Source organism: Lichenostomus cassidix, chromosome 2 (assembly GCF_008360975.1).
Source record: "Lichenostomus cassidix isolate B80296 chromosome 2, HeHo_3.0, whole genome shotgun sequence".
NCBI lineage: Eukaryota > Metazoa > Chordata > Aves > Passeriformes > Meliphagidae > Lichenostomus > Lichenostomus cassidix.
Window position 1 is genome coordinate 146003336 of NC_139482.1, and position 9796 is coordinate 146013131.

Sequence of the window (9796 nt, forward strand, 5' to 3'; positions counted from 1 at the left end):
GCAACATACTGACAACCCAACAAACATTTATGCATGTATTCTGGCCTCAAGCCTAACCACTGTGTCCTTAGTCATTAAAAAATTTTTACCAGCACAAATGTTAGAAAGCTCTGAATTTATTCAAGAGCCTACCATGATCTGTGGATCATTTCCCATGCAGTTTCCTTGTTATATGCACTGATGATGGTGAGGTAGCTCCTAGAAGAAAACTGATACTCCATTTTTGACAAGCAGTGACTTTCCTTTACAAGACTCCCAATATTCTCAAACCTTGAGGCAGAAGTTGTTTTTTTTTTTCATTCCCTACTTTTTTTCAGAGTCTGAATTCATTTTTTATTCCCTGGGAGTAATATGGAGATTTGCAAATTCATTAAAAAAAATAAACCTATAATGATATCATAATAACATAATTAGAGATGATTAGTAAAGTACCATTATTTCCATCCTGGGTTTAATTTGCATTGGTTACTGAGAGAAGTGTCCTTTCTTCAGTTTTGTCCTTGCCCTTGAAATGCAATGCCATGACAGACAGCAGTGGAGAAACATTGGCATGCAGTAGGGGATAGTCCTGTCCTCCTTTTACATATGCATCTTGTGTATGACTCTATTCCCATCTTGGAAAGGACTTGTTCTTCTGCAATCTAAGCAAAGGCACTGTCATTTCATAAAATACATTATCCAGCCTTTTCCAAGAACTGGCAGTGGCATATAATCCTGTGCTGATTTATGTTGGATTTATGTAGAAAAATACTTTCATATACTTTTTGAATAATTGTGTATACAATTACTAAGCTTCTGGATTTTACAGCCTCTACAAAAAGATTGAATTTTGACCATTCCTGCTTCAGCTGGGTTTAGCCTCAGACATGATGCAAACAGCCTGTGACCTGACAGAATATTAATCTATTCGCCAGAGTACTCCCCTGGGCTGAATAGTTTTTTCAGTCTTAAGAACAAAACTAGTCTCCAATGTTTCCTTTAGTAAATCACTTCACAGGGTCACAGTGAATGGGTGCCCAGGTTAAGTGATATTTATTATAAATTAAGTATAAACAAGCTCTCTTGTACACTTTTCTAATTTGGGTGAAGAGCACTTGCCAACAGGAGTTTTTGCATAATGGGAATCTTCCATGTGAAGTGATTTCCCTTCTGTAGGTGCAGGGATTTGCAAAGACTGGTAGGAGACAATACTCTTGGATTTGCATAGCTCTGAGCAAGGTGATATCAGAGATAGGATTATTTCACCACTAATTTCACCAAATGGAGAGACCAATTTTGTTTAGAGAGGAGCATAGGTCTGAATACTTTTACATTTACAAAAATTATATTTTAAAATAAGATAATTTTGCCTGATGCAATCAATCTTGGTGTCAGAGCACTGAACACAGAGGTCTAACTAACAAATGGCAATGTCTTGTTTTCAGCCATCAGGCTACCTTAGCAGTGGGGACCTAAATATTCATCAATTTATCCTGACAGAAAGGGAAATGTTCTCCCTTTTAAAGCTGGAGGTGTAGGCACAGAACAAGGGCTTGACCGTGATGTAAAGCATTTGTAAAGCTGCAAATGTATGAAACCAAGTCTTCCTATTCCTGATCACCTGAAATATGGTGTTATAAATTAGCACCAAAACCCCTCAGGAGAAGCTGCCTTCTGTGATGGCTCTTTGGATTTCTTTCTACATCCAAGATTATCCTTTCTTCAACTAATTCTAACATTTTTTTCTTTTTCTTTTTCTTTCATGTACTGCTTTTACAATTTTCAACATCCTAGAACAGTTACTCAGATGGGTGCATGTCTTCCCATGAACAGGAGGATAAGTACTTTCTGTTCTGTCAAGGTTTGGGGTGAAGAGCAATTTAAATAGGAACATCACTCAGAATTAATAAAGAGCTTAATTAGATTAGTTTGGTAGCAAAACACCTATGACAATGTTTGCCTATATTATTTGAACAAATTATCCAACTCCAGTTCCATGCGTTCATAAGATTTATGTGGCACATTAAAAAAAAAAAAAAAAAAAAAAAAAGCAAAAAGAGACTAAAAAACCCCACCAAAACAAAAAGAACTCCCAAACAATAACAAAACCCCATCACTGCAAGGTGTGATTTCTTACTGGGTAATAGTTATTAAATATCTTTTCGGCAAAGGTAAACCCAAGGACAGAACTCTCCTTTCTTTCTCTCCCAGACCTGAGCTTGCTTAAGGTACACCAAAACAGTTTTTTGCAGTGAAAGCATTTTTCCCCCCAGGTATGATGTATTTCGTTCCAGTTCTTGGCAGAAAAATTATAAAACCTAGAAAAACATGGCCAAGTGTGTCAGCTGTCCTGCTCAGCTGCTGCCTCAGACCTTTGGAGTAATGATGCAGCCACTGCCTGCTTGTTGTTTCCTCCCTCGCACCTCCACAGACACCTTCAGGAATTCACCCCTGCAGCTGTCACCATAAAGAAGGGAGGAATGACTTAAGGAAAAAATGTAAAGAAGCAACAGAAGCAGCACTGTGGAGTCCTTAGGTTGCTTGGGAGCCATGCAGCATTCGAGCCTGTGCTCGTCATGTTTGTTCCTTTCCACAGGGCTCCCTCCTCAAGTTCTCTCTTTCTTTTTGAATTCTCTTTTTTTCAGTCCTTGATCCACCACATCTGCATTAGCTTAATTTTCAAGCCAAATAATTTACACCAGGAAAATGTTCTCATTATTGTCTTTGAAATCTTTCTCTCAATTTTCCCTCATTCTTTCTGTCTGTCTGTCTATCTATCTATCTATCTACATCTATCTATCATCTATCTATCTATCTATCTATCTATCTATCTATCTATCTATTTATCTATCTATCTATCTATCTATCTATCTTCCTCACTTTTTAAAATTACTTTTCTTATTTTTTTTCATTTAGTTCTTCGTCTGTCTCCTCTACACAAATACTGGGCATACTGCTTCCCCCTCATGACCTGTTTCTCTGACATATTGTAGAGTCCTGAGATTTGTCCCTGTAAATCTATTCCTTTGTTATTCTTTTCTTGTCCAACCCTTCCCTGTGCTAGGAGTTTATGTGACCACACTACATAACAATATCTTTTAATCCAGCTTCCCTGATCAGGTTGTAGTTTGTATGGAGTGCAGAAAGGAATCATGATTTGATTTACAGGTCAATCCTGAGTCTTCATGAAGAGGTACATTTATCACTGATAGTTTCCTGACTTTTCTACACAAGATTTAGTTTGCTGTAAACCAATTTTTGCACCTCAGGACTGAAGTATTAGTGTTAGGAATAAAGTATTACTGAACACACATACACACATATATATATACAGTGTTGTAACAAAATTTTTCATTTTCTAGTTTTATTTTTGCTTTTTTCCCATTAAAATATACATAAGAATCCTCGCTATAGGAAAGTAGAACAACCCAAATACCAGAAATTTCTTATTTCATTATTATTCAGCTTAGGTTTGTAACCACCTTTTTATTCTAGATTTTAGAGTTGAGGCTTGTTTATTTTTGTTGTTGTTGGTTATTGATTCTCAGGGTATGTGTTTGTGAATTGAAGTGCATGGAGCATGATTCAGTTATCTTTTTTTTTTCTTCCTAAAGGAAAAGAACCCAAACACATATTGGCTTTAAACCTACAACTTCCATTCCATACTGGAACAGTGACTGAATGAATGTCAATTGCTGAAAAGTCTGTTCACATTGCCCCTCAATTCTTATAAATTTGAATACAGAAACAGGGTAGAGGTGCCAGAGCTTATCAATAGAAATACCTTAGTTCTAGCAGAATGCCCAGAGAAGCAGGAGCATTATCATTGCTTCTCCAAAATTCCTCATCCCAAGCACTGTTTAGAATTGATTGCATCTCAGACTAACCTTTCTTATGGAACAGTAATTTGGTTCCTGTACTTCAGCCCTCCTTGCTCAAACAATTCACCACTGTGACTTCTGCCTGGATATTTTTTTCCCCATGAATATTTCTCAAGTTGAAATTCTGAGTTACACACGAAGCGTGTTGAAATGGGTCAGTGAGCTGTGCAGAAAATGATAAGTGCAAGTTTGTGTGATGGTATTTAGACAGTCTAATTTTCACTTGTAACGTGTGATTAATTTTGTCTGCCTATCAGTCTTACAAAGAGCTTGATAACAGAAAATTTCAAATGCTTATGTATATTCAAGACATGGAAATTTTGGAGTTCTTCCCTAGAGTGGGAGATGGGATTGGGCATTTTAACACTAAAGGACTCTTTTTCAGAAGTCCGTAATTTAGGAATTTCACACTAAGTAAACTCATAACCTTTTAAACAGGAATCTACTAAGTATTACCTACCTTCAGCACCATCAGTCAACCTCAGATGCACCAGATACTCATCAAGGAACAGACATCACATGAAGGATCATAAAATAGTCTGGCTTTTTTTGGCAATGCCAGTCATGGTACTTGCCAATCAGATACAATTTTTCATAGTATCTGCTTTCTAAGACACCTTTGCTAAGGTAAGGACATATAAATATTTTCATAAATTATATATCTTGCTTTTTTCAGCTTCTTTAAGATACCTCTGAAAGGCTTCATGCTTTAGAAATCTTCTAGACTGCCAAAATCCACCTCCTGTCCTAAAAAAAACCCACAAAAAAGAAAAAAACAGATTAACAGAAACCAAAAAGAAATTTGGTGCTAAACAGTATATCAAGTAATAATCTCTTTGTCCTGAATTCAGCTGATCCCTTACCAACAGCAAATTGAAGAGCAAGGAGGTCAGTTTTTCATATTTTCTCATGGTTTTCAATCAAAATAGTTATTCGTCTATCTCTCCTCTTTACTATAATAACAGCTGTCTAACTTTTGTCCCCCATGGTTTCACAGAGCAACTTCTACTTAGCAGCTGCATGTGGAAAAAAAGATGATTTCTTAACTGAATATGCAGATATTTGGTGCCACATAATTTTTAGACACTCATGAAGACATAGCTGTGCTTTCCTCTGGGTAATGTCTGTGTTTCATTAATGCTGTTGCTCAGATGCTCTAAGGGAAATCTGCCCACAGAATTTTCGCAGAGATGGTGCAGAAACCCTTTTTAACCTCAGATTAGTGAGCTCCTGAGTTACATTGTCTTCTGCATTGTGCAGACTCTTGGTGGCAAGTGGAGCTTTAGAGGGAAGAACAAGATGTGGACCCTGGGCAGGAGGTCATGATTTAGGTATTGCTCTAGAAATAACCCAGATCTTTGCATGAGGCAGGAGTCAAACAGAGCACATGTTCCCAGTCAAACAGGATGAACTGAAAAGGTTTCCCTAACCAATATTTCCATGAAATGACAGATCTTTGAATCACCACACTGGGTACCTACAACAAATTCCAAGGAAATTGTTAGAAACTGCTTAAATTACCTGAAAATTTTGTGCAAAGTTATTAGCATATTATTTGGGCTAGTGTAATATCACTTCCTTAAAAAGTGCATCTGTATTTTATGTATTTTTTATAAAAATAAAATATAAATATACTTTATATAATATAATAGATTATATGTAATATATATTATATAATGTACTATTATAACATACAATGTTATATAATAATATATAATATATAATATATAAAGTGTAGTAGAGGATATTTACTATATTAAAAATATAATATACATTTAATAATATTTTTAGATATTTTCAACTCTACCCAGTTCTCTGACATATTTTTCTATCATCATGGGTTCAACCCCAGACAAACACTCCATTCCCCTTTACCTATGTAATCTCAAGCTGAAGGCTTTGTGTCCTTTAAAAAACAAGTAAACAAACAAACAAAAAACACAGCAAAAACACCACTCCACCAAAAAAAAGAAAACTACAACAACAGAAACTAATTCAAAGTAAAATTTAATATAATCAGAGCTGGAGATGTAGAATAAATACTGATTTTTCTCTGTTCCTGTGTCCCTGATTATCTTGCCAACTCTCTCATGAGGCTTTGTGTGTGTTAAGGGGAATGCAGCATATTCCAGGTAGGATTCCCTTGCACTAACATCCACCAAGTGTTGTGGGTTGAACTCCACTTGTACTGAGTGTTTTAGAGAAGTCTTTGCCCTCTAATTGGGATGATGACCTGCTTAACAACACAAAGTGATTAAATTTTCACAATTGCCTTATTGTTTAGCCTAAAATGTAGAAAGGTGTCTGCCTAGAAAAAAAGCCTGCACATAAATCACATGACTTCCAATTAAACAGATAATCCAGGGAAAGCTTAAAGACAAGGGGCAGAGACCCCTTCAGTGAGGCAGACCAGACACAGCACAAGGATAGTGCAGAGATGCTCCTGCCAGACACCCAACCTGCCCAGGGCACAAAAACACCCTCAGACCCACCAGGAGATTGCTGAACTTACCCCTGGACAGCAGCACAGCAGAGAAATAGGGAATTATGCCCTCAAAAAGGCTACACACACACACACGTGAACATATGTGGGTCTGCTTGTGTGCTAAAATTCTGTATACCATGTCTCAAGGATACAGCTGCACTTACAGTATATGCAAATATTTTTGCTGTTTTCCAGTTCTGCACCCTTACCCAATTTTGTCAGAGGGCATTGAAAGTTTTGTTATTGAAATTTTGAAGGTGCATTCAGAGCTTCTATTCCCCACCCTTTGACACATGACATCTATTGACTGTCTGCCCTGCTAATTCACCCATAATTCAAATCAGAATTATACAAAAATATCAGTTTTCCTAAAGCCTGTAATTTTATGAGAGAAAAGGGAGAATCCTTATTTGATTCTAAGGCATTTTGCTGTTACCCAATGCCCTTTGTAGTCTTTAAAACATGGAGAAAAAAGGACAAGTCCCATCTCCAAGGAGAAGCACAGAAGATACCTCTGAGGTGTATGGCATCTCAGTACAAAATGAGATTTTATATATTACCCTTGCCTTTTGAAGGAGATAATGACTTTGCTCTTTTAACAAAACAGCAGATGAAGGTCATCCAACACATGTGCTGTACACAACACGTGAATTTTTACTGTCAATCAGAAAGCATCTTTCCTGGAGACCTTTTGTGATGCCCACATAGAAAGCCAAGAGAAAATGCCATTTAATTTCACAAGCTGGCATGGTTTTGCATGCACTGCCCACTCCTTGATCTCTGGCATACTTTATGGAGCAATCTGTCATCCTAAAACTCTGGGAAGTTTTGCTTGTCACTGACTGGATGGTGATTTCTCTAGTAGGTGAATATTTAACATTGAGCTGCTGAAGCCATGATAATTTTAACAGTTGTAGTGGATAACAGAAACAAACAAATCCAACAAAAATAAATGGCAAAAAATCCCCATAAGTTTACCTTTTTTTTTATTTGCTCTTGTTTGGTTCTTTTTTTTAATTAAGTGTAACACAGAGGCTAAGTATACTCAGATGGGGCAATTCAGTGGAGTCCCACTGAATGCAGTGAAACTCTGCTTATTAACATCAACTAGTTACAGGAAACAGGTTTTTATCAAAGTAAGGTAAGCAGCCTTGAATGACTCAGAATTTACTTCCACTGTTCAACTTCATAGTCCTACTGCTGTCCAGGGATGTCTCAGAGCTCTCAAAGCCAGCAGGCAATATGAGACCTAACAAGATAAACTTTTCTACAGTATTTCCTAATATTAATACAAGCACTACCTTGTTGCTGGGACACAGGAATGCTGTAATCATGCTGCTCATGGCAAAACAATCACTCTGAATTAAAGGGAACAGCAGACAACTCTGGTTTATCAGATGTTAATAAAATCTGGCTAAGCATGGATATTTTATGCAGTCCCCAACTGATTTTGGATGCTTCTTTATGAACCCAAAATTACTAACCTCATGACAAATTGTGTCTATGTGGTCTAGTAGATGGTGCTAGCTGCCTTTGGAAAATTAATTTAAAGCTCAGTAAAATACACACGCACAGAAACACGAAATGTATCAGAGAAAAACATCGTGTTTCACTACACAAAAAGTCTGTAGCAAGCCATGAAGGTCTTACACAAAAATAATGTCAAGAAAAGAGATGAAATTGAAATATTGCCTTTTCTCTTTGATTTTATGATGTCTGATTCAGTAGCTGTGCATTTGAAAGATGCACTCTAATGGCTTCTCTAGGCAGTGTTAGACCATCAATGCTCAGTTTTCTGTTGAAAAGTGTTGAAAGCACCCAGTGTGAAAGCACTAGGAAAAAAAATACCCTCAGGTGGGGCTGAAGGAGCAGCTGAATGACATGGATGTTAAGTTTAGTTTTAGTAATCCAAATCCCTTTGTGGATCATGCTGTTTGGTTTCTCTTTGTCCATGAAATATGTTATTATATCTTCAAGCCTGATTTCCACTGTTAGCATGTTATTTATGCAGATGACTTAAAAATACATTTTAAAAAGTACTTTCCTCTTTTTTTTTTTATTTCTTTTTAATCCAAGGTTTATCATCCATGGATAACTGATTGCAGATGACTTGAAGGACTATTACGGATTTAGCTGAGGAAGAGTAAATGAGCAGTTATGATTTCTGCAACTTCAGACTGAAGGATACAAGGATGCCACACAGCATCTCAATAGCTGCATGAGGACAGAACCTGAAATATAACTCACTTCACATAAACTACAGGTCCACCAGATCCTGATCTCCAAATATTTTGTGTCGTGACTGTCACAATTCATCCAATGGTGTGGGGAGCTCATGATTTTAGATTTGGAGTTCAAATAGTCCTGTCAATTAAGGAGGTTGCAATATAGAGCATGGCTCAGTCAGATCATAGAATCTACAATCGATAGAAATATTAAGGTTAGAAAAGATCTCTAAAATCATCAAGGGCAACTGCCAACCCAGCACTCCCACCACTGTCACTTAATCATCTCCCCAAGTGTCTTATGCGCACATTTTTTGATGGTGAATTCACCACTTTCCTGGGCAGCCTCTTCCAATGCTTGTCAACCCTTTCAGTGTAGACATTTTTCCTATCATCTGATCTAAACCTTCCTGACCAACCTAAAAGATGAGCTGCATTTTTGTTTACATATTGGCCATTGAAATGCTGCCTGGCAGTGTAATGAAGAAATAAGAACTATTTCAATCATAGCATTTGAGCAGCTGGAGTGTGGCAAAGTTGTGTGAGTACTATGTGATCTGAAATTAGAAGCATAAACTCTGAGCCCAAATCTGGTTTGGTGCCTGAGGCATTTTTATCACCCTCATGCTCTGCAGAAGTGATCTTGTCTGGAAATAAGATCTTTTGAAACAATATTTTTTCAGAGTAAATAGAAATATGTCTTTATCTCCATAAGTTCTCTCCAGAGCGTCACGTGGATTTGTTGTCTCAAAGGTCTCTCTGTTGAACAATTTTTTGTTCAACTTACAGCAGGGAACCCATACAGGAAACCCTTATCACTTCCCAACCAGAATCTGAATTTGCTAAGCCGTTGCAGAAGAAAATTAAAGCCCTCATCCTTTATCCTTTCTGCATATGATTTGATTTATACAATTAAAAAAAAAAAAAACCAACACAAAAACCCCAAACCAAAAACAAAACCCCCACAACCCTGCACTACTGAGTAGAGTTAGGAATGTGATAACTTCTGTTTTCTGTGCTTTATTCTCATGCAAATGAGAGGTTTAAGTTCCAGCAGTTACTAGAGTGTGGCTCTTTAATCACCAGTTTTATTCACCAAGAATGACAACAGCTTGTGAGAATGATGCAGAAGCAGGAAAGATAAAGACGAAATAGGACAACTGAGGTTTTTAACTCACAAGCTCATATTCTGACTATTAGCAAGTTAAGGCTGAAATAAGACTTTT